The 23777-nt window shown below is 42.3% G+C and overlaps 1 protein-coding gene across 3 annotated transcripts in view; it reads right to left on the reverse strand.

Annotated features, from left to right (window-relative positions):
• The window catches only part of MKX (mohawk homeobox), a 46422-nt gene that overhangs the window by 11444 nt on the left and 11201 nt on the right, over positions 1 to 23777 (reverse strand). The window lies entirely within an intron of this gene.

The raw sequence follows: 23777 nt of genomic DNA on the forward strand, positions 1-23777 counted from the left end.
ACCCCAGGTACCTCACTTATGTCCCAAACTTATTGAGCTCTGTGTGATCACAAGCATAAAAAGTCAAGCAGCTTGTAAGGAAGTGCATAAGCACATACAGGGCTCCAACAGTCAAACAGCCATAAAAATGGATGTAGGCTGCCAAAGAGCTTCATGGTAATCCCAGACAACTGTTGCACAACAGATCCTACAAATGAAGGGACACCATGTGAATTTTTAAAAATTATTTGTATCTCTAAGGAGATACAGATATATTAATATACCTAAATATCTGTATCTGCTTCTATATGATGTGTTCATAAATATGGGAACGCCAAAGCAGTCTGCCTTCCCACTAAGTGTACCACGAGGTACAGCAGTACAATCACACATGGTATTTTCTGTGGTCACCGCCTCCCCGAAGGCGCAGGACGGACCGGCTCTGGGGCCAGACGCAGAGCAGTAGGTGAGACCTTTCCCTGTACAACCTCAGCGCCACAGAACAGCAATGGCAAGGCCTTTGTTGGAGGGGAACATAGGAAGATAGTCAGGTGGATTTAACAATGTCAGGTAAATCATGTTAGTGGTTGACAGTGTCTCTGCTTCTGCTACAGGTTCATGTGTGGGGCTAGAAGAGCCCCAGTACATTCCCCAGTCTCTGGACTCTGACTTGGGAGTCCAGGCTCTCATATTCAGCAATGCTGAGCACTCGCAGATGCAAATGAGGTCAACAAGACCTGTGCTTTGAATGTATGACAGGCATGAAATCATGAGCACCCCCAAGGTCTTAGGTAACTAAAAGGACTTCGAATTGTAATTGTTCAGTGCCTCAGTTCCCCAGTTGCAAAATCCCACAGACATCTTACAAAAGCAACTTTGTTAAAGTGTGTGAAGGACCAAATAGAACATAGCAAACGGCACAGAACAGCACATCATGAAATTAATCATCCTGTCCTCAGAGATACTTAGCTGCATTCATGTTACTGCTCTGCTGGTAGAGGAGCAGCAATGAGCACCCAGTGAGGACGTGAGCTGGGTTTTGAGGCTTCTTTCAAACTGAGTTAGTTCATATACATCAGAAAAGTATCTCTTTCCTCATCTAGCTAGAGATGTGATGGAAACCCCTTCATTCAGCATCCTGAGGAATTACATGAACCTACGCAGAAACCTGTAGTCATATACCTCCCTGACTGTATGTAGAATAACCAGCAGAAAGAAACATTGCTGAGTGAACTGCAGGGGGGATAGTTGCCTATGGATTATTCTCACCTTCAATTGTACAAAAATTATTTTAGTGTTTGACTGCAATTTTTTTTGAGTCAAGTTTTTAGTTCTGTTCCCTTTTCTCTCCCTTGTGAAGCTACCACAGTCTTCATGCTCCTGCTCACCACAACTTGCACTGTTATTATTTCCATTACAGGATTTCTTCCCAAACTTAAATATTCCCAGACACCTTCTGAACAGGCCCTCAGAGATTCTAGTGAACTGGGAGGCATCTCAAGAAGGGCTGTATTTTCAGTTTTGCTATGCACCAAGTAAGTGAGAGGCAGTGCAGCAAACCAGGCAAAAGGGGGAAGGTTCTTGGAGCAGAAGAATTGTGTGCCCAGAATCATTCAGGAAGTTGTACCCCTTTGCCAAGAGCTTTTGATGAAGCAGAAACGCTTCCTTCTTCTCCAAACATAATCTTGTATTTACAAATGGTTTGAGTCCTAGCACAGTGCAATTTCAATGACTCTGCAGAAGAATTGTACTTAAAAGACCTCAAAGACTATCCTGACCATCATGGAGATTGGTGCAGTGTAATAAATCAGCCAGCCGGAGCTTGAATCCTCAAAGAGCAGCAAAACCTTAACACTGCAGATGCTTACTAATTGAAAGTTGTCTGAACCCTTCATAGCAGTCTTTGTGTAAGACAGATGAGGCTCCTGCACTCCAAAGGAGCACGTGTGGGAGGTCCTGAAACAGCAGTAGGCCAGTATTTAACATTGCAAAGGCCTTGGATGTGAACGGCTTTGTGGAAGAAGATGGAATTGCTCTTTTGGCAAAACATGTGAAACTGTCTGTGATAACGGGAATGAGAGTAAGGATGACTGAACAAATATTTGCACTGAATGCCTTGTCAGGACAGGGGAATTGCTACTGATATGATCTTTACTTTCAGTGTTACTGCTTCTGACAGTGTTACAAACTTTGCAGATGTTTATTGGCCACTAAATCATTCTTCAAGAATGTTGGCTCCATTCCCAAACCTGAAAAGTCTGAATGTGAAGGGGTTTGTTATTCAACACACACTGCTGCTTTTGGAGACAGTGATTTTCAAGAAACCAGCAGGGAAGCGTCGTCAACTGATAACAACACGGGACTGAATTCAGACCTCTCAGCACTTGGGGCCTCAGACATGAGGCACGCTTGAGTAAATGTGCACCATGTAGCAGGGCATCGTGTATCCACGTGGCACAGCACTCTGCCTGAGCCTTGACAGCAACGCTATGCCACATTAATGGACCTGTACCACAGCAAAGATTGCTGTGGAGAGACAGGGCTTACTAGCTCATCCTGACCTTGATACGCTGCTTGCAGTTTTTGCTATGGCACAACTGCATGGATTTTGGAGCCTCTGTAAAACTCACTCCATGACGCTGCAGAGGTTATTGCTGTTCCATTTGGCTCCTCTGACTGTAGGACACACTGCATAGCAACGAGGTGTATTCAAACCCTCTGCCTTTCATCCCAGGAAGAACGGTTCTCAAAGATGTAATGGCTGAGCTGTAGAGGACCCTAAGCCACCATATTTCAAGCCAAACAGATTTGCTTTCAAATAGAGACTATCCGAACCATGGGCAATATGCCCAGGCTGTTTCTCTGAGTGAAGATGCCAGTTCTCTGAGATCACTGCAAACAGCTCTCACCTGAAAAAGCTACACTGGCCACTGGAAATTATACCTAAAGGGCAACTACACCAAAAGAGTAGTAATAATAATAGTGACACAAATAACACATATCTTTTAAATGATAAGTGATAAAAAGTAATCTATGCCTTTGTACTAATAAAATGACAAATTATTGAAGCACAATATATTATTACAACAGGGGAAAAGTGGATTATCCAGAACTATTAAACATATTTCTCCAAAAAGGCACTGATTACCATAACCAGTGTAGCCCAAGTCACAACACTGGACGTGATCTAACAGCACTTAAAGCCAAGAGCCGCCTCTAAAACTTAATTGAATTGCTGGCTATCAGCCTCCAAGATCAAAGACAATGTTATCTAAAGCAGCCCCTCGTAACAGTCTTCCCCCCAGTGGGGTGAATACTGTTTGTTTAAAAATGTCAGGTTGGCACAGAGATAGGGTGCTTCAAAAATACGTAAGCAGGTGCAGAAGGCAATAATGTCATATTTACTACTCATTTGTTTTACATTAGCTCATACCTATTTTCCTGGAAGTCAGGAGATTTATATTAGCGAATTCTCTCCTGCAACCATTTTCTGTATCAGACTTAAAACACATACACATTTATGGTAAAGCCATATGGTATCTACGGTTAAATCAACTGACATATTTCAAAAATATGAATTCTGAATAATTTGAAAGATCTGTAGATCAAAAAGTGCTCAGAAGTTTTATCAACATGTATAAATAACCAGTCTTCCCTCCTGTTAACCATAAACCAAAAAAACCCCATCAGCCAGCAGGGTTTGCAGGCGGGGGAAACTGGGCTACAAATATATGCATAAAAATACTGAAAATATCTGCATTCATAGAATGCAATTCCTCGCAGATGCAGTTGGCAATCACTGTGGACTTTTTCTCAAGGAACAACCAAATTAACTTTATTTCAGAGTAACTCGCACTTCTATAACTTGTTTATGTGTCTTCCCTGACCTACTTAGATGCTTTTCTAAGGGCAAGCAGCATCTGCACCAATCATGTATTTGCGTAGGATAGCCTTGCATCCTCATTTGCCTTTAAGAATTTCCATTTCTACAGAGAAAAGCAATGGCTGCCGACATAAATAACATTCATAATTTTTTAGGGAATAACTATGGTGAAAAATACTGATATCCTTTGATCCCTCCAACACAGTCCAGGTCTAGGCTTTGAGCCTTTGGACAGAGGATGACAGGAGGACTCTGAGCAGCCACGCAAGCCAGGCAGCTATAACACAATGGCTCTAAGCTCTGTGAACTGAAATGGTGCATGTTCTCTAATTAACTCACTACTATTATTAGTAGTACTTCTGTTTCCACTTTTAAAACAATAAAAGCTTTTTCCTTCACTTTGCAAGAGTTTTTACTTTTTTACTTTTGCCTGTGAGCCAAAGCCTTCCCGTAGACCAGTAGCCTATACATCACAGTTTGCGAAGTTTATGGAGACCTGCAAAGGGTCTGCAAAGCAGACGCAACAAATCCCACGTGCAGACAACGCCTGCTTTCCTCACCACGCTCCTTCTGCAACAGCAGGCAAACAGACCGTGCACCACCAGCAACCGTTGTATTTGAAGTAACAGATATATCAGGGCACACAAAGCACTCACACAACCTATCTAGTTGGCTGCCACCAACCGTTTTACTTAGGTGAACAAACTAACACAGTGTTTTGCAAAACCAGCCCCTCAGAGCAACTGCTGAGGGAGTGGCTCACCCACAGGCAGGACTTGGCTAGCGCTGGCACACACCGCCAACCCCAACCGCAACTCAAGGTTAAGCTTATATTTTAGAAATACTCTCCTGATAGCACTTCCTAGGCAACTATCATCTCAGGTAGGAGCACCCTGAGGGCTGCTCAAGGCACCCCGAGGGCTGCTCAAGGCGCCCTGAAGGTTGTAGGCCACCCTTAGCCTACTCCAGACTCCAAATACCGTGGCTTCTAAAATCAACAGAGCAAAATTTTTTCTGTTCAAATGATTAGTAAGGCAAAAGTATTGTGTATCAAAATCAAGGTTTAAATTGTACTCCTGTTTGTCAATAAAATCAGACTAATTTCTTTTTTGCATCAAAGAGAAAAATGGGATCTGTAGAAAATGTTTAGCAGGACACTAAGTTTTAGAAAAATGGGCAAAATTTACAAATGGAAGCACTATTTTTTCAAAGATGATGAAAACAGTATCTGGACATGTAATATAAAATCTACTGCCTAAATGCTACATTTACCTGCACGGCGCATTAAAAAAATAAAGCATTTATATTTCAAGGGAACAGTACAAAATTTTCTCTGATTATCTAATGAAGCTTCAGATGAGTTTACAGATCTTTCTCTAACTGTTGTTCTTGTTCTCATAGATATGTAGATTCCTTCACAAAACATTCCTACTTTCTAAGCAGCAGAAAGGATGCCCTCCTTTGAGTAGATACACACTCTTCATTTATTTGGACAAAAAAATTATTAAAATTAAAAAGAATAAATTTTCAATCAACACTTGTTAATTTGAAACACTAAAAATTCTCCCGTATTGAAAGCAGATTGTTCTGAAGAAATGCTCATTTTCAAGGTCATAATAGCACTGGCAAAACACAAAAAAGTTGTAGTCCAACTTGCTTGTGTTCAGCTGTGTTTACTTAGTCTCAATTTGACAAAAGTCTGCCTCTGATTATACATAGCAGTCATCTGCCCACAGATAAATAGATATTACACAAATGTTTGGAGGGAATGACATTTGGCTACCATTATTTTTGGAATAATTTACTCTGCATCCTGAACTTAAGACACCAAAATGATTCATAATGTTTTTTGGACCCAAGTATTTCCATTTAATAAAGAAATTGACCTCTATGACCTTTGTGGATTTTATATTGTACACAACAGTGGATTAAAAAAAAGGCAATTTATTGTTAAATATTCTGTATGCCTGGGAGAGGTGGATTTACACAGAGTTGAGACCAAAGCCAGTGGCACATCTGGTGCACTCCCTGCAGCAGGTCAGAGCCCAGCACCTGCACCGCAAAGGGCTCACGGTGCTCCTGTAGAGGTGGCTCTACCTCAGCTCCACAAGACATCCCATCCCATCGGAACCTGCAAGCAAATGCATACCGCTCAGCGCTCTGCAGAGCATGCACCTGCGGTTAAAGGCCACACTAGCAGAAAACCTAATGGCAACACCTGAAATACAAATGTGTTTTCTATTTCAAATGTACCTATTTCAGATGTAAACTTAATAGTTTTCTGCCTATTATTGTAGGAGGAAAAATGAACACATATTGGATGTCAAACTGAAATTCTGCCTTAACCAAGGCAGGTAGTTGTTTCATGACGTTTATAAAATAGCTTATATTTTAAAGCAGACATGCAGTATTTCTCTGATGTGGATAGAAATTCTGTCCAGTTAAAGGTATTACTTAGCCCAAGGCAATCTGTGTTATAAATTATCCAGGAATAATGTAAAAACTTATTAATAAATTATAGTCCCTATTCCCATTTCCTTCCTCTTCCTAATTCTCTCCCCTTTAAGCCCCTGTCAGCTTCCCAACATCAACTACCCTAAACAGCACTTCCATGTCAAGCACTGGAAGTATTGAGAGCAATTCAAAATCCATGAGGGATATTTTTACTGCTGTACTTTGACGTGGAAGATGTTTCCTAAGTACGGTGAGAGATGGAAAAGAAAAACCTAGGCCAGACAGAGGGTCAGATAGATCAGTTTATGTAAAGTTAGCATGTTTTCAAAAATGTCTTTTCAATTAGAATACCAAAATTAGGAAAGCCTCTGATGCAATAGGAACCATATGTGTTTGACATATCCAGCTTCTCTATCTTTGATGTGTAAATATTCAGTATAAAGAAAATTAAGACATTTGTTTGCAAAGAACTAGTTTATGTGTTTACAAGACTAAACTGAATATTTTTAGATGGAATGATTTTATACTAGTCATTTCCCCTCATTTTCCCTTGTTTCAGGAAGGAATATTACTGTGAAGAAGGAATGTGTTTTCGATGTGGACAGCTGGAGGTACAGAAAACAGATTTCTGTCACGTGGAACAAATGCAGCAAATTCCTTCTTTACGGCCTGTTTTCTGACTAAGTATCAGGAGCTCATTACACTATGATGCAAAACCTCACTCATTCAGAAGTGTGCTAATGATCGCAACCCAAAGAAGAGTTAATTCAGATGGAATTTAGGAAAATGAGGCAGCACAGAAACCTCATCAGCAGTCCACTCACATGACAAAATGCGAGGCATCTCCAAAGCCACTGCCTGCCAAAAAAAGAAAGGCTGCTGCAAGAAAAATACTTTCACAGCTTGATATCTGGGTCTTGTGACTGCTATCCAAACAAGGAGTAAAAGTGGTACTATATAATGTGGCAGGGTAAACAGAACCACCCACTCGTCATCACCAATCATGTTTTTAATTCAGATAAGTTCTGTTTCTTTAAAAAATGATGGGGGAAAAAGAAACAAAACCTTTTGTTGAACTTGAAAATTATACATATAATCTGATCTGGCATTACATGTTTTAGGTTCATATGTGTCATGAACTACATAGGAATGCATGATTTGTCATGCAGGATCAGACTGTCAGTCCATCCCGGTGATGTCCTTTCTGTGCTGCTGACCAATGCTCATCTCAGAGGAGCACAAAGACGTTGCCCTCAGCCAACTATGCAACAGGTTAAGAAGATTTTCTGCCTGCAACTTAAAGATGAGGACTTGAAAAATTTTCAAACACGAGATCTGATCTGCAAAATTGATAGAATGGAGTAGACCTGGGAGAAGTTCAAGCTTTCAGGAATGCTGGGTCAGAGAAGCCTCCGCATTTGGCCAAAAGGTCTTACAGTAGTCTGAAAACCAGTTACAGTTTTCAAAATGGGTCTTCGTGCGATTTGCCAAAGCCTGGGCTGGGTATGATTAAGCCATAGCATGAAAACTCTTCTATACTTTTGTGTCTAGTGTAGTCAGGGATTGCAGATGTACCAAGAAACTGGGGAATTAATAACCACACACCCCATACAAAACACACACCCTTCACCACCACCGCCACCACCACCAGAACTAGAGTATTTCCCAGCCTCAGACTAAGTTCTGTTTTTTCCCTGAATTGTGAGCAACAGTTTGGACTAATTTGGTTTGTATTCTTAAGCAAGGTCATACTCTCTTTTAGAAGTGTATTTGCTTTTAGCCTGTGTAACATGGAAAAATATGCCAAGACGTAGTAACTAGATTCAAAGGCGCCTTCCAAGAAGAATGGCAATATCTTGAATGCTTATCTACCCTCCTTTGTCAAGCACTTAGAAAAGGAAAATGTCATTCTCAGTCCAAACTTCTCATTTTGGACTGTGAAAAATGCTAATATCTCCTATGCTTTTCTAATGCATTCTAGAGCCCTTCCCCATTACACTCCAGATTCCCACCAGTATTCCCATCATATCTGCTTCCCCAGTATTTTTTTTTCTTACCTTCCTCCCTTTGATGTCTTTTCTTTTGTCTTCCTTCCCCTGAATTGCTCCCCCTTTTCCTCTTCCTTTTTGTTCTTGTCCTCAATTCTGCATTTCCCTTTCCCCATCCTCTCCCAGTACTCTCCTCTCTCTACAATCTTCCAAAAGTTTCTGTTCTTTATTTTCCCACCTGTATTTATTTCACAGCTGTGAGTTTTCCTTTTTCCCTTTGCTCGCCATCCTTTCTTCTATCTTTTGACACTTAGAACTAAAATGATACTCCATCCATAACCTACCTGAAAAATGAGGTACATCTTTTAAGTCCGTTGCTAGTACTAAAGGGATGGAAAGTGTCTCAAAAAGAGCTAAATGACTATTCCAGTCACTGCCCTGGACAAACAAGTGTAGCTTCCATTGACAGCTGGAGGAGTTCAGCACCTGAGTCAAGTTATTCCCCATTTGCTACCAGTCACTGTTTGGTGTGGGAGTCCTGCTATAGCAATCTGTCCCGACACCAGGGCACGGAGAGACAGACAGAGTTTCTTGCAGTGGCTGCAGGGTGTTGGTGATGAGAAAAACAACTCAGTGTAAGTCTTTTCTTCACTCTTAACTGAGAACGGCACCTAACATAAGCGAAAACTTTGTTGAAACTTAAAAGACCAAGGAAGAGGTCTGTATAAATACAGAGACAGTTATGCACCTCTTCACCCCCTGTATTCTGCTGGATCTCTATGAAAATACAAAACATTGCAAGAAAAGTTCCTTGTATGGCATGCATCATGTAATTAATATCACAGCTAATGAAAATCTCTGCCTTGGCTCCAAGTGAAGTGGTTTAACATCCTGTGAAAGGACAGAGTTACACCACACAAGCAATTAGGTCAAGAGGATAAAAAGACTAAGAAGCATTGATTCCCTGAACTTCTTCAGATCTGCCCATCAAAACAGTAGATGTTTGCTTTCCAAGACAAAACAAGCTAATAAAAACATGCACTAGAAATCATCTTTATGGCCAACACTCCAGAGGAAATACTGGGAAGGCTTTTGTTTTTCATGGTGAATGTATCGCCCCTGTAACAGCCCCCAGTCGAAAGCCCGGCTCCCCCCTCCAGCTGGTGCTGCCTGGGCAAGCTAGAGCTGTCTATGCATGGCCCAATCCAACTTGCACACTCAGTCTTTCAAAATTTTCTCTGTTTCCTTCGTCTCACTTTTTTATATTGCTTCTGGTGGTTTTGTGCGTGTGTTTTTGCTGCTGCTTGCTTCCCACCCTTACCGCTCTCCAACTGCTTGCTGGGCAGGCACAGCAATTCCATGTAAGGAACGTGGGGATGAGAAGCATTCCTTGATTTTTCTGTGCACTGTAACTTGCATGACATTTGATCATACACGGAGATTAAGTCATTCATGAATAGGGCCCAAAGGGAGGAACAACTCCAGAAAAACAACCCTCCTCGCTGGTAGTGCAGCATCCAGGACTCCACAGTCATTACTGCCACACTTACAGTTCGTAGCCGATCTGGCAAAGCGAGGACTCCAACTGCAGGCTCTGTGGTTTAAATAAAATGTATCTACAGCAGCTTGGATCAATGTTTAAAAATGTTCCATGTTATTTTAGTCCAAGGACAAGCTTTTGAAATTAAAAGAAAACTTTGGCTTTAATTACAGATTAAAAGTGAAAGTTGTTTAAAAAGAATGCAGTTCTGAGAAGAACAGTAATAGAAATTATTTAAAATTTAAAACTTGTTCTTCTCTCTCCCAGCATGTGACAAGTCTCCTTGTAAATATTTAAAACAAAAGTTTGAAAGTGATTAATTTGTGGACAATATTTAGGGTGCTTCTGCCTTGCTGTTGTGGATCTTTGGCATAGCTCAACTTTTTCCTATATTTATGTTTTCAAGCTAAAACCAGCATCAGATTTTGATGCATGTTACAATGGCCAAAAAAGCACCACAACTGTAACTTTTACCTCTTTTTCCCCTAAATTTTGTTACTACACATGTGATGCAGCACATGTCACCACCTTCACATAAATGCAAAGGGTTTATTCCAGATCAGCTATGAGCAATGCAATCCCAAAGTGGTTAGGTGCTACAGTAGAGAAGCTGCTGCTCTTGGGATGGTTTTCAGCAACAATTGCCCATCTGAAAATCATTAGTGCATAGCAGTGGATTTTCCACATGTTCATATGCTGGACAAGCAGGTTGCCCTTGAAGTATGGTTCCCCGGGGGAAGAAGGAAAACCCAGAGAAAAGTATTCTATTGTCAGATCACGGTTTCACTAGAGCCAGACAAAAATATGGTCAAGCATTCACTTGGCTGCTCTGCTGGCAAAACTATAGGGTACTGAAATGGAGACAGCTAATGAAGAAGGCAAAGAATGAAGCTCAGGAAGAAGACCTTAAAGGAGTACGGATATTTGTTTCTTTTAAAAAATCAGAAATGGGGTTAAGTATGCAAATTTAATGACTTTTATATTATTGACCTTTCTTTTTATAAGGCCAAAACAGTTTAGAAAGGGTAGTATTTTCCCAATAAAGCATCTCCTCTTTTAATTAATCTGTGTTTGAAGCACCGAAGTATTGAAGAAGCCTAAATTAAAAAGTGTATGAATATAACTAGGCAGTATTTGATATTTAATGCCCCATTAATCGATAATTTGGCTTGAAGGAGGAAAAAAAGTTGGCAAAAGGGAATGGAATTCTTTAGCTCCTTGTTTTACTTAAGAAAAAATCCCAATGGGCTTCACTTAAACAAAGAACTTTAGTTTTCCACTGGAAAGACAAAAAGAAAATCTTGGTCTAGCATGTCCTGCCACATGCTTTAACTACACAGTAAAAGAGTATGTACTTGGATCCCAGGCACATTTCAAAAGTGTAGTATTTATTAGCTGCTCTGTTGCCAAGTTCCACTATTATCATTTTATTATAACTAAGGTATATTTTTATTAACTAAATTATATTTAGGTCTTTAGTTTAAGCATTTGAAGGTCTCAGAGTGTCACGTACAGATGACACACAATATCTCACAGGAATTTGTTGATTTTCCCCTTTCTCCTCTCCTCTATAAACGGTTACCCTATATCTGTGATCTTGGTGCATTTCACTTTCCTAAACCCATAATCCAGCTGTAAAGATACACAAGGGTCAAGGGAGCAAAATCCTTGCAGCAGAGCTCGCCAAGGAGGAAGGTGAGCCTTGTTACCAGATAACACACAGCACACAGATTTCTCACACCCCGAGGGGCAGCACAAACCCCCTGCTCCCCGCTACCCCCTCCAGACATCTTGCTCCAGCCCTCCTCTGTTGCCCTTCACCCAGCTCACCCAGACCTGGCTTTTTTCTCCTGTTCCCAGCCAGGGCTGCGTGCTGTTCTTTTGTATGCAGGAGGTGTTGCATGGTGGGATGCAGCTTCTGCATGGGCAAGGGTGAGCCGGAGCCAGCAGCTCAAGCCAAGTTTGCCACAGCAGAGCCATGTTGGGATGGGACAGAAAGAGGATGTGGCCATAAGGCAGGAGAGGGTTGTGGCCCTTCTCGAGGGCCCACATCAGGCTGGGTGTTGCCACTGCTCTGGGCAGGGAAGGGGTGTCTCTGAGTAGCCATGACACCCACTGAGAGATGGCAGAGCTCCTCAAACCTCAGCAGTGCAGCAGTACCGTGGAGCTGAATAAAGCCTTTATTTTTCCTATTTTGTGCAAGGAATGAAGGAAGAGCAGTACCCAAGTATGAGCACTTACATTTTCTGACGGTCACAGTCTTTGATCTGTGAGCAAAGATCCCACTGAAAGCAGCTGGATTTCACCAAATGAAGTTTGAAAAGCTTTGCAAACACATGAACATTGTGTGTCAAACCATGTAGCATGTTTTGGGGCCAAAACACTCAAAAACCAGACCAGATCTTGGCGCACTGCATTTTTGCTTTGTCCAACATCAAGCACTTCCAAAGCCTTGGTTTTAAAACATCTGATCTGACAGATCAATTAACAGGCAAAGCTAAAGGCACTTTGAGTCGGATATCAGAATGTAATTATTAGCCCCTTTTGAAGTAACAGGGCAGAGAACCAGGGATGTGAATCTGTAAGTGAGTTGAATGAGGTATAGAGGACTGAGAGATATGAATGACCTTTTCTCTATATAGATTCACAACAAATGTAACAAACACAAATTAATGATTATGTGTGCTTGTAGCCAGGAGACGTTATCACTCACAGTCTCATTAGACGAGGAATGAAAACAGCAGCAGAAACGCTGGGAGAAAGGAAAACAGGCTTATAAAGATGCCTGCCATTTTTATTAATTTAAAATGTTTAAATAAGCATTGGTTTAGCTAGTAAAAAAGGCCTTTACATAAAGCAAAGGATCACCGGGATCAATACCTGCAGGTCAGCCTCATCTTCTCCACTGACCTTCATGAATACGATTTTGGGCTTTGCTGGGCAAGCTGAAATAAGCACTTCAGTGAGGTATGGGCTTTGAAAGGGAGATATCTCATCATTTATGGATAATACAACTGGGACCCTCTTTTCCTCTATCTTTGCAAAGTTCACTGCCACGGTCAACTACTGCACAGCTCTGAGCTGTAGGAGTAGATACAGCAACATGGCAAGGCAGCAGGCTTGAATTCCACAGATACTGTAATAGAGTGCTGAGGAAACGTGTACGTGTACGTGTACGTGTGTACGTGTGTGCGTGTGTGTATGAAAGACTGTATGTTTTACAAACACCACTACAGTCTCTGGGGCTGGCCAGAGCAGGACAGCTTTTTTTGGGTTCTCCTTACTTCAAAAAGTGTCTCTAAACATCCAGTACTACTGAGATTTAATAATTAGCAAGCCCTTAAAATTGTGATACTGATACTGTGGACAGGGAAGGGCATCAGGCTTCACCTAGCACTCAGGGTCTCCCAGCCTCCCCTCACAGGCTACGCTGGGCTCTTACTGACACTGCTTTTGCTGCCAGCGCAAACAATGCTACAGCCACCCAGAGCTCTCCCTGATAGAAGAACAAAGGCTGCTGCCTTCTGGAGGAAGCTCCTATTTGAAGTTGATCCCAGGGAAATGAATTAGTGATGCAGTAACCAACAGCTACACCAGCTAAACAACATGAGAGGGAGAAATGTAGGACAATGAATTTTAGTGTGTCTGTGTAATGGGCAATCCACCACCCCTCCTGTGCAAAGCTGTCATAAATACTCTGGAGCAGACCGTGTAATCTGCACACCAGCTCCAGGACCTGCTCCCTGAGCAGCTGCTGGTCCAGGCTCCCCATGGCTGATGGGGCAAAGCCAGACCCCGCTCCTTTTGGGTGGGAAGAGCAATTAGAAGAGCAGGGACCTGGGATGAAAGTCTTCCTGAAGTCAACCACTGAGACAAATTCTCCAGCACACCAAGATCTCATTAAAACTGCCCACAGTGTCTAGTCCACAAAGTACATCTACTGCAAGGAGAGCAATCCTGCTGCTGTTTTGCAATGCATTACAAAATACCTTGGCTAGCAGAAAGAATTTGAGGCAATTCACTCTTGAAGAGCCAGGTTGTGAAGAGCTTTCATTTTTCCAGCAAACTGGATTTAAGTTGACAAATAGTAACTGAGAAAAAAAGCCTGACAAAGTAAAGGGTAGATGGAGAAACCGACAACATTTAACTTGATCTTCAATGGTGTAAATCTGTCAATACCCACAAATGACCACAAGGCCATATGCCAGTTTTCACTCTGAGATACCGTAACTAAGACATTTGGCTGGTACCTCACACTGGAAAGAAAGTTTTTACATTTAGAAATGTAAAACATTGTAACATTTAAGGAATTTTGGCTACAGCCCACTAGCCAGCCTTCCCCCAGCTTCAGCTAAGGGATTATTTGGAATGTTGCTTTGCTTTTCATGCATCTGTTGCCTAAATCAATGTGGAGGCATGAGGGAGGGACTAAAAATTGGCCCTAGAAGTAGTGGTATATTTTAGTGTCATAACTGAGAGTCTTGGCAATCCCTGTTAACTTGAAATGTCAGTGCCATACCAAACGATCTGGTCATCATAACCTCAACTTCTGGCCACCAGTGAAAGAACAGAGAGAGAGTCTCCAACACCAGCTTTCAAGGCCACTGTGAAAAATTAAGGAAAACACATTTCATGGCTCGTTGGAATTTCACTTTACCTATTTTTGTGTGTTTCTTTTCAGCTGTTCCAGCTCTAGCTGTTTATCTGATCTCTTTCTTTTTGAATTGTTTTACTTTTTCCAGATTTTCTGCAATGCAGTTTACTTCTCCAACTTACTTTTCTGCTTTAAATTCCTGCCTTTTTTTTTTTTGTAGCTCACATAAAAGTCACTTATATTATACAAGCCTTCTGTGTGCTTTGACTGTTAAGACATAGTTCTTTAACAGATCTAAAGTGATGCCAGTTTAATGCCACAAAGCACAAAAAAACCTCAAATGGTCTTTAGCAATCACTGATAATTTCCACATCTACCCCTTGTATCTCATACCCAAATTTTTAAGTTTGGAGTGAAATGGGTTAAATAAAACTGAATCCAACTCTGCTTTTCTGGTTTTAGATAATTAGAAATTGAACTTTACAGATGAAAATGAAGGACATTTTTCCGGAACAGGTGTTTTCATGAGCACTCCCCTTCCTCCGTCAAGATGGCAAAAATCTCATACACAAGCAATATCCACAGGTTCCCCACATTTTCCAAATACAGTCAAGGAGTTTTCCGAGTGGCTGGGTATAAACTCATCCACAGCCTAACATTAGTCCACGTAGAGATTCCTTCAATCCACTTCTCAAATTGTGCCAAAACCCTCCTGAAAGTTTCTCTGTGAATACACATGGAAGATCAGAAGTCTGGTCTCGCTAAACTGCTTTCATCATTATGTTTCTGGTATTCACATTATGGACAAACGACCTAAAAAATTTCAGTTAAACATATAAAGGAGTTTTTTTTAAGTTACAGAATGACTTTCAAAAACCACAAACCTGCAAAGGGAAATAGGATTTGCTGGATCAGATAAGATTACTAGTCTATCTGGTCAGGCATGTTCAGTGTGTAGCTTTTTAGAAAAGAAAATTAAAATGGGAGGAAGTGATGGTGAATAAAACTAATTTTTCAGTTCAATACTTAATCAGTTTTGAAAATATTTTAAGAAGAATCCAACCAAAAATCCCACTCAAAAGAAAACAATCTGGTCTTTTTTTTCCTCTATTTTTTCTATTACAATCAATAGATAAATTCTATTGTTCGCACCAGCACGAGTACAATTTCTTACGCTACCTGGGAGTGATCAAACCTTGCTTTGGAGCAAGACCCTGCAGAGTTTCAAGCATTTTCCACCCACATCAAAATATTGCCATGGTAAGGAAAATGCATGTGTTTGTACATGTAAGCAAATGCCAAAAAACCTAAAACATTTTCTTTATTTACAGCTATATGGCTGAATACAAACAAGCTGCTTTCCACTAGCCTCACCACAGGCATAAAATATTTCAAACTCCAGGACTACTGAGAAGCTCACAGTTTTATTCAGCAGTCATCGTGCTCCAAATTTACAAGCCTAACTCGGATGGTTATTACTGGGATGTACCTGCTTAAATCCCTTCCGCAGATGGGAGAACGAACGCTGCCCATGCCAAGTTTCAGTCTGGATTGAATTTTTACAGCTGGGTAATAAATTTGTGGATTAAAAGGGTTCTAATGGAAAGGCAGATACAGCCTTAACTACAGCGACAGGAACAGTGGCACTGTAACACTGCACGGGGGACAGTCTGTGCTACAAGCAAAACCAAAAGCCGCGTTATTTCTCCCCAGCAGCGGAAGGAGGCTGGGACACGCTGGAACTCCATGCCAGGTATGAAATTTCAATTCAGACGTGTTTCCAGAAAGAAGTGAAACTTTTATAGGCTCACCATTCCTTTAAATTTACTGCCCCAGAATGTGAAAAGTCGAGCCCCTGTCCCCCTACTGCTACTACCCCATCCCACCTGCACCTGACTTTCCTGCACCCCATCTCCTCCCTGGTCACACTTTGCTGCACTGCACAGATCAGTGTGTTAACAAGCGTCACCAAAGACAGCAGTTACTCATGAAGGAGATGATAGAATTTCATATGTAAAAGTAATTCACTGGGCAGGTGCCACGGGCAGATGTCTCAGTGGAGGGGCAGAGCCAGCTGGAGACCCACGCGAGCCCCAAGGAGCAGAACGGGCACATTTTGGCATTGGAGCCTGCACAACTCTTGCAACCCAGCACCACGGTGATCTGCCTCCAGCCACAACTTTGCATCCAAAAGCACTTTCCAATTAGTGATAAATAAAGTTAAGTGTGTGATTTCAAAGCCAGTCCTGATGGGATGATAGCACATGTCTCTGTGTTTCTGTCTTTGCAAACACTCTTGTATTTTGTTCCTCTTTTTCTCTCTTTCATGTTTAAAATCGTGCCACATTTTTCATGTTCATTGGTCTACATCCCCTCTTTGGCAGAAACAGCTGATAATCACATTTTGCTGCCAGGTTTCCCGGGTAGAGGAGAGAGCAGACATACCCTCCTCCGTGCCCCCAGCGGGAAAGCCGCAGCGGCAGCGTCCCTCTGCGTGCACGCCAGCGCAGGGCGGCCAGGCCATGGTGATGGCCCGCAGGATGCAAACCCATGCTCCTGCCCGATGCCGCACCGCTCCGTCCCTGGCTGCTGCGCCAGGGCTGCAGTACCCGGGGCTGTCTGCTGCTCTGCTTGGCCTGCTGCATTTCCCCGTTACCCCATGTCGTTATCTCCCCCTGAAACCTCCCTCTGCCCTCCCCGTTTGAGCAGTGCTTCCTTTTGCAACACAAGCAACCGCTCGCAGTGGCAGTGGCTGCAGCCAGCCAGCATTTGTGAGGCCGAGGGTCCCCTGAATCGGTGCAAAAGCCACCGCGCCGCAAGGCAGCGTGGAAGCCTGACATCTCTGCTGTGAGAGATCTGCACAGACATTTGGCTACTGGGCAAAATCCTGCTCAAGCAGTGGAAGGGGAGAAGGAATCACATCCATTTCACTAAATCAGTTTTCCCAAGCTGTAGTTTCACACACTCTTTAAATACTCCTTAAATTAACTGCTAATTTTCTTACTAATTTCCCTATTATATTCATTACTGGCCATGCAGTCTACAGCTAAAACTGGAAAACAGTCTGATTTATGATCATGTGCTTTTCCATGCACATAATTTCCTGAAACATTCACATTTGGGCTGGCCCCAGGTTTTAAGACCAAGCATAATTCTGAAGACATTTTGAACAATGGGAAAACGGGGATAAATATTTCTTTCTCTTTGAACACACACCTTCATTAAATGAATGAGGCCCAAGGCTTGCCAGGGAACAGCCCTTGCTGAGGCCTGGAGCATTGGCTAACTCTGAAGAGTATTAAAATATATAGTTGTTAGCGATCGGTGACAGCACCATACATTTTTCCTGCTGTGTCTGAGAGAGGTCTTGGGCAAGCGCAGGGGTCTGCTGCTTTTTTGGCTGCTGCTGCGAATATTTGCATCGGGGAAATTTTAATGGTCTCTGAGAAACAGAGGCGGGCTGCTGTACCAGCACAGGCAGCAGCAACCTGTGGCCATGGAAACATGGCTGATCCCCTGATTTTTTTGGTGTCTCTGATTCTTTGGTCAGATGTTGTCATCTTTTCCATTTCAAATCATTCATGCATGAACATCTCATTCTCTGCGATGATAAAGCTGTCAGGAGTCCTGAGATGTGCTGCCCTGAAGCAAGCTGACTTGAAAAATCCTCTGTGGCCGAGCAACTGGCTCGAGCTAGTTTTTACTGAAGTACGCAGAAATTTGCCATGACATCAACAGAAGCAAAACCAGCAGAGGTGCACACGCACCTCCTCTGCTCCGTGGTGTCTCCACAGCAATTATACACAAATTATATCCATGAACATGATGCTTTTAGAAGCCCAACTGACCTACCTATAAGCCCAATCTCCAGTATCTTTAATAAAATTTAAAAAAAAGCAAAAAACATTCACAGCCTTTTGCATCTGAAAACAAACAGATAAAACAAGGATGCAAATGTTTGCACCCAGCACCTACGAGAAAACAAGTACTCTCTTTTCCCACAGAACTCACCATTAAAAGCAGGGAGTGGAGAGAAATGTCTCAGCAATGCCTACGCTGCCAGGCGCACCGCTTCCCCTCGCAGCGGGGCTGGCTCCAGGCAAAGCGCTCCCCTGCCTGCTGGCAACCCCTGGGTGCCCAGGCTTTTGAGAGGGTGCTCTGCCCCCAGCGCCGTTGATGCTCCCAGCCCACTCAGTGCTCTCTTCCTCCATTCCCCCACCTGCGCGAGGTTGAAACTGCTACCTTTCCACGGAAAAGATTCCGTTTTGATGAAGCACTGTTTTCCAGGGTCATGTGGAAATAACCCTGACCCATTCCCCTTACAGCTCAAAAACTCAGAAACCGAGAAACTAAAGGGAATAAAAACCAGGTTATTTGATTTTTGCTGTTCAAACTGAAAGAAATGCAAAAAAGTGAACAACCAACTTAACTAGCTGGGAGTGGGCAGGATCTCTAAAATTCTCAAGTTTGGGCTATCACATCTGGTATATTAAACCTGACACTGTCCCTGTAGTAAAGCCGTTTCCTTTTAATCTTTCTTTAGAAAAAACAACAGAACAGCAAATTAAACGCAATCCTCTCCTCAGTTCTCAATTCCATGCTATTTCAGTGTTGACGAATCAGGTCATGCAATAATAAAATTCCTGCAGAAATATGATCTTAACTGTGTAACCTTCAAATCACAGTTATGCTGCTGTGTGCGTTTAATACTGTACTTGACATTCCCCTTTTCCATTTCACTTCTGGATGACATTAGGATCTGCAACAAGGACCTCCTTCAGCTCCCCCAGGTTACCATTTATTTTAAAGTATCCCCAAGGTCTCCAGCACCATTTAGATCAAACTTGCGAAAGTCACTGGTACTAGCGGTTTTTGCGGGTCCCTCGAGTTGTTTCTGAAAACAGGTTCCATTGTGTTCATATTATGCTTTTAAATTTTATAGCTCATTTTTAAATTACATGTTAATTTCTAAAAATGTTAAATTGCAAGGAAAAGTTGGCAAGGACCACACAAAATCACAGCACTGTTCTGCAGCTTGCTTGTGTCTCTCTATGGTACTTATGTGCATGGGTATACCCTTACATTTAAGTGCTCTGTATGAATGTGCACCTGATCCGGCAGCGTGCTGAGGGTCTCATCAGAGGTGCTCAGTGTGCTGCAATAGACGACGCAGGATCATGCTTTATAAATCACAAACTTTGCAGGATCCAAATGAACAAAAGAAAGGAAGGTGAGAGGAAAGAAAAAGGCAGTAGTAATGAAAACATCATAAACAGAGCACACTCCTGAGTATAAATGTCTAAAAATAGAGATCAAACATCTTCAAAAATCAACCAGTAATTCAAGAGTTATTTTAAAAGCCGCTCTCCTTTCCAGGCCTGCAAGTCTTTAGTTTCCTCACTATTTTTATTTGTTCTGGCTTTTCTACTGTGCTAAGTAACATATAAAGTGAAATCAATGAAAATCTGCCCACAGAAAAAAGTTAGAAAACTCCCTGTCCTGCCATTTCCTCTCTTTCTCTCATTTTAATTTTTGCTTTCGTTTACCAAACACAGCTCACTGGACAGCGATATCCCAGAAAGCCGGGATTTTTCATTTCCTTGTGTGATAACGATGCAGAACGTTTTGTTCCCGCAGGTGACTGACGACAGGGTACTCGCAGAGCAGTGCAGCGTGATTACAGAAAAAGGCAACATTTTAGTGATCTGTAAACCAAAGACTGATGTTGCCACTTTAGATTTACGTCCAGCCTCTCTATAAACATTATTAGAACTTTTCCTTATACATTTCTGGAGTGCTTATTGCAGTCAGACTGTTGTTTCTGTGTGTGTTTGTACAACAAATACAGATAGGCAAGTCTGGTTTTGGTTATTCCTGTCACACAGAGAACCTGCTGTGAATGACAGCATGCCAAGGAGTTAATGAAAACTTGTTCTCCAACATGGATTTTTAACTAAACAAAAACACTGAACCAAGCCTTTCAGTGGTCAGTTTAAAACACATATTTGACCAATTATATATATTTATATATTATACCTGCACTAGGATTAATCCGAACTGAAATTTTCTGCCTTAAGTGAACACATTTGTGTATGTCATGTTATATACATAAGCATATTGGCTTACGACAGAAACGCTTACATATGCGACACATCCACATATGGCTGCGCTCTTTCCCGGCTGCTCCGTCCTCTCGCAGCGGCTCCCCCGGCAGCTCCCCGGCTCACCCGGCCACACAGCCGGAGCGGGACGGAGCGGCTGGGGGAGGCGGCAGCAGGGGCACCGCACCTGCGAGGGACCCGGCTGGGGGTTTGCTGCTCCCACCCCAGCACTAAAGCCGCTTCCCACGAGCCTGCAATAGTCCTGCAGAGGTACAAAGCGAGGCCGCTCTCCTGTCAGTTGGTTATATAGCCTGTCCTTGATCTTTTCACGGGATTTCCCAGTTGCATGAAGCTGGAGTGGCATATGGTCCTGTGTTTATAAGCATGTTAATGACTGAAATGGGAAACTGTACAAGCCGTTTTCCTTATAAACGTTAAACTGCAATTTCTTGGTTTTGTCACTGGACGCTGCACTCGTACCCTGTTAATTTGGCGCAGGCTGTTGCGACGCACGTGGCCACACTGACCCCGGGCACTGGACTCCTGGGCGAAGTCGCTCCAGACACGCTGATGTACCTGAAATCAGGGTCTGGCCCATAACATGAACCAGACGCGGTGAGTAACCTTTCTACTCATGATCTGCTACGAAAAGTTGCTTTTACAGGAAAGCACGATAAAGAATTTGCTTCAACACCAACGACTGCCTGCTCTCAGGAGCACAGCAACCTTGCCAAACGTTTCTCAAAAATAGAATGTCAATCAGTTTTCTCGCTGCGCTTTTTGAAATGATACTCAAAACGTCTTCATTAAACTAAAACATCTAGTAAGGACTTCACAATTCTGCTTCAACCCCCTTGTGTTAAAAATTAGCTGTTTCACTTAACAAAAAATTGCAGTGGGGAGCTCCTTATAAGTGGTGATATCTCACTTAAAAATACACTTGCTGCTTCCAGGAAGGCACGAGTGGCACAGTCATACATACCCTGGTATTTAGCTTAACCAAAATGGATTGCAGCTATTTTTGAGGACACACATACAGGTCTGCTACACAACTGCACTAAGAACTGCCATCCAAGGTATTCAAATTACAGAGAAAAGACATAAAAGAATAAAACATCCTTATTTACCTCTTTCTATCTAACAATAATTTAGCTAATTTCATCTATTTGTAAATCAGTTTCATGAGAATGGATGATAACTTGAAAACATCTGCTTTGTTTGTGAAGGGCCAATTCCTGCATGTTACATCATCAGAAAATCATTAATGGGACTGTAATCTTGTAAGTGAAAAAAGCCTGTTTGTACCTATTATTTCCTGAATGTGCACGTGTACATAGGAAGGATATACCAAATAATATAGTGCGTGCACCTGATTGTTTTCTTTCTATCAGCAGGCTACTGTTTGTCTGCTTTGGAAATGTGAAAAGAATAAAAGATATTTAAGAATTGACTTAAATATGATCTCAAGAGGAGTTCCAGGAATGTCAGTTAAGAACTTCAAGGGCAAATATACTGGTTTTTAGTCATTCTAACCCAGCTTGTGAACTCACACAGTCACAGTGTGCCTGTCTCAGCCTTCTCATTAAAGACCATATTTTTCAGTGCAGCTTGGACCTTGGCAGGAAGTACTTAACCCAGTAGCAAATTTATTTCAATTTTTAAAAAGTCATGGTGTCCATTTTTAAATTATGGTATAAAAGTACAGAAAAACAGAAGTTTACATATCTGAGCTGCTGCATCTGTTCTTGAGTAACTTTTCACTTAAAAATAAAACTTGGCAGACAATACGCCCATAATGCGGACCAAATGCATTCGGTATGTTAAAAAAAAAAGCTAAATGAGCAGAGAGAGTTAATTTTGTAACTTCTTCATCTTGCTCCCCATGAGATCCCATTTCTTTACGGGATCCCCACTCCCCCTTGGTCGTCCCCTGATGACCTGCACGCACCAGAGCTTTCAGCCTCCTGAAAATCTTGTAGGCCCTCCAAAGGGACAAAAAATCACATGAAACATGCCTGGAAAGAGAGGGCAAAGGCTGCAAACTCAAGAGGCTGCAAAGGCGAGGGGCACCTGAACCTGTCTGCCAGGGAAGCCAAGGGGAACCAAGTGCAATATCTAAATCTATAGTAATTTTAGTGCAAAACCCTCCAGTACTTTTCATCAATATTCATCCTCCCCAAAAATGATGCTGCCTGCAGGGTGCCTGGAAGAATAACACCCCCCCTCCCCACCCCCCCGAAAGGCCCTGGGACAACGCGAAGGGCTGCCACAATGGGTGGAAACCCTGAGATGCCGTTGGAGACCTCCAGAGCTTGGTATGCAAAACTTCATTTTTTCAAAGATAAGGGGACAGCCTTTGCTTTATGTGCCCAAAGAAATACAGAACAAGCTTCACAAGAAGAGCCTTCCAGCACTCCCTGCCCCACAGGGACCTAAGCAGGTCCTGATCTTGCCCTGATTTACAGCAATTTACTGCCATGAACCAGGCAGTCCCATGTGCCTTCCTGTGGCTGTTAATACAACGGATGATATAAATCATGCTTTTATGTTTTTATTGATAAGATAAAAATAATAAATTATGTGTAAACCTTCAAAAAAATTAAGCCAAGATATTTAATGGCCAAGTCTGTGGCCCCTTAGCTCAGTGCACTGTATCTGGAGAGTGATGCAGAAATTGGTCTAAATTAATCCATGCATTCCTAAGAGATGCATGAACACCAAAGGGCCATGTGTCAGAGAAGGCACTCAGAGTACAGAAAAGATGTTGTACGGCCGAGGAAGGTGTCTATGTGCACTCCATTGTGAGGCAGTATGGCTCACGTAAGTGCCACAAACAGCCACCTTGAAATTTTGAAACCTGCCTCTTCATCCCAGCTGGAGCCACGAAGTACTTTCATCCTCCTTTAGTCCTCCCTTATTGTAACAGAATGCTCAAGAGTTTTCTCCTTCTTTAGGCCTGTCTTAATGCTGACAAAAATGACCTGTAAATGTCATTTCAAAAATCATCCCCATAGCTCCATTCAAAAAGCAAACCAACTTCATTAGCAGCCAATAACAGCACTTAACTTCAACACTGCTGACAGAACTTCTCCAGTGAGCAAGAGGGTGGACGGGAATTATCCACTCGCACACGAGAGGATGGACAGGAGTCATCTACCCTCATGAAAGACACAATCAGGTGACACTCATTCCAGGTGACACCGTCCACCAAAGCTGGCTGTATCAGAAATGATGCAGA

The sequence above is a fragment of the Phalacrocorax carbo genome, chromosome 2 (genome assembly GCF_963921805.1).
Source record: "Phalacrocorax carbo chromosome 2, bPhaCar2.1, whole genome shotgun sequence".
In the NCBI taxonomy this organism is placed as follows: domain Eukaryota; kingdom Metazoa; phylum Chordata; class Aves; order Suliformes; family Phalacrocoracidae; genus Phalacrocorax; species Phalacrocorax carbo.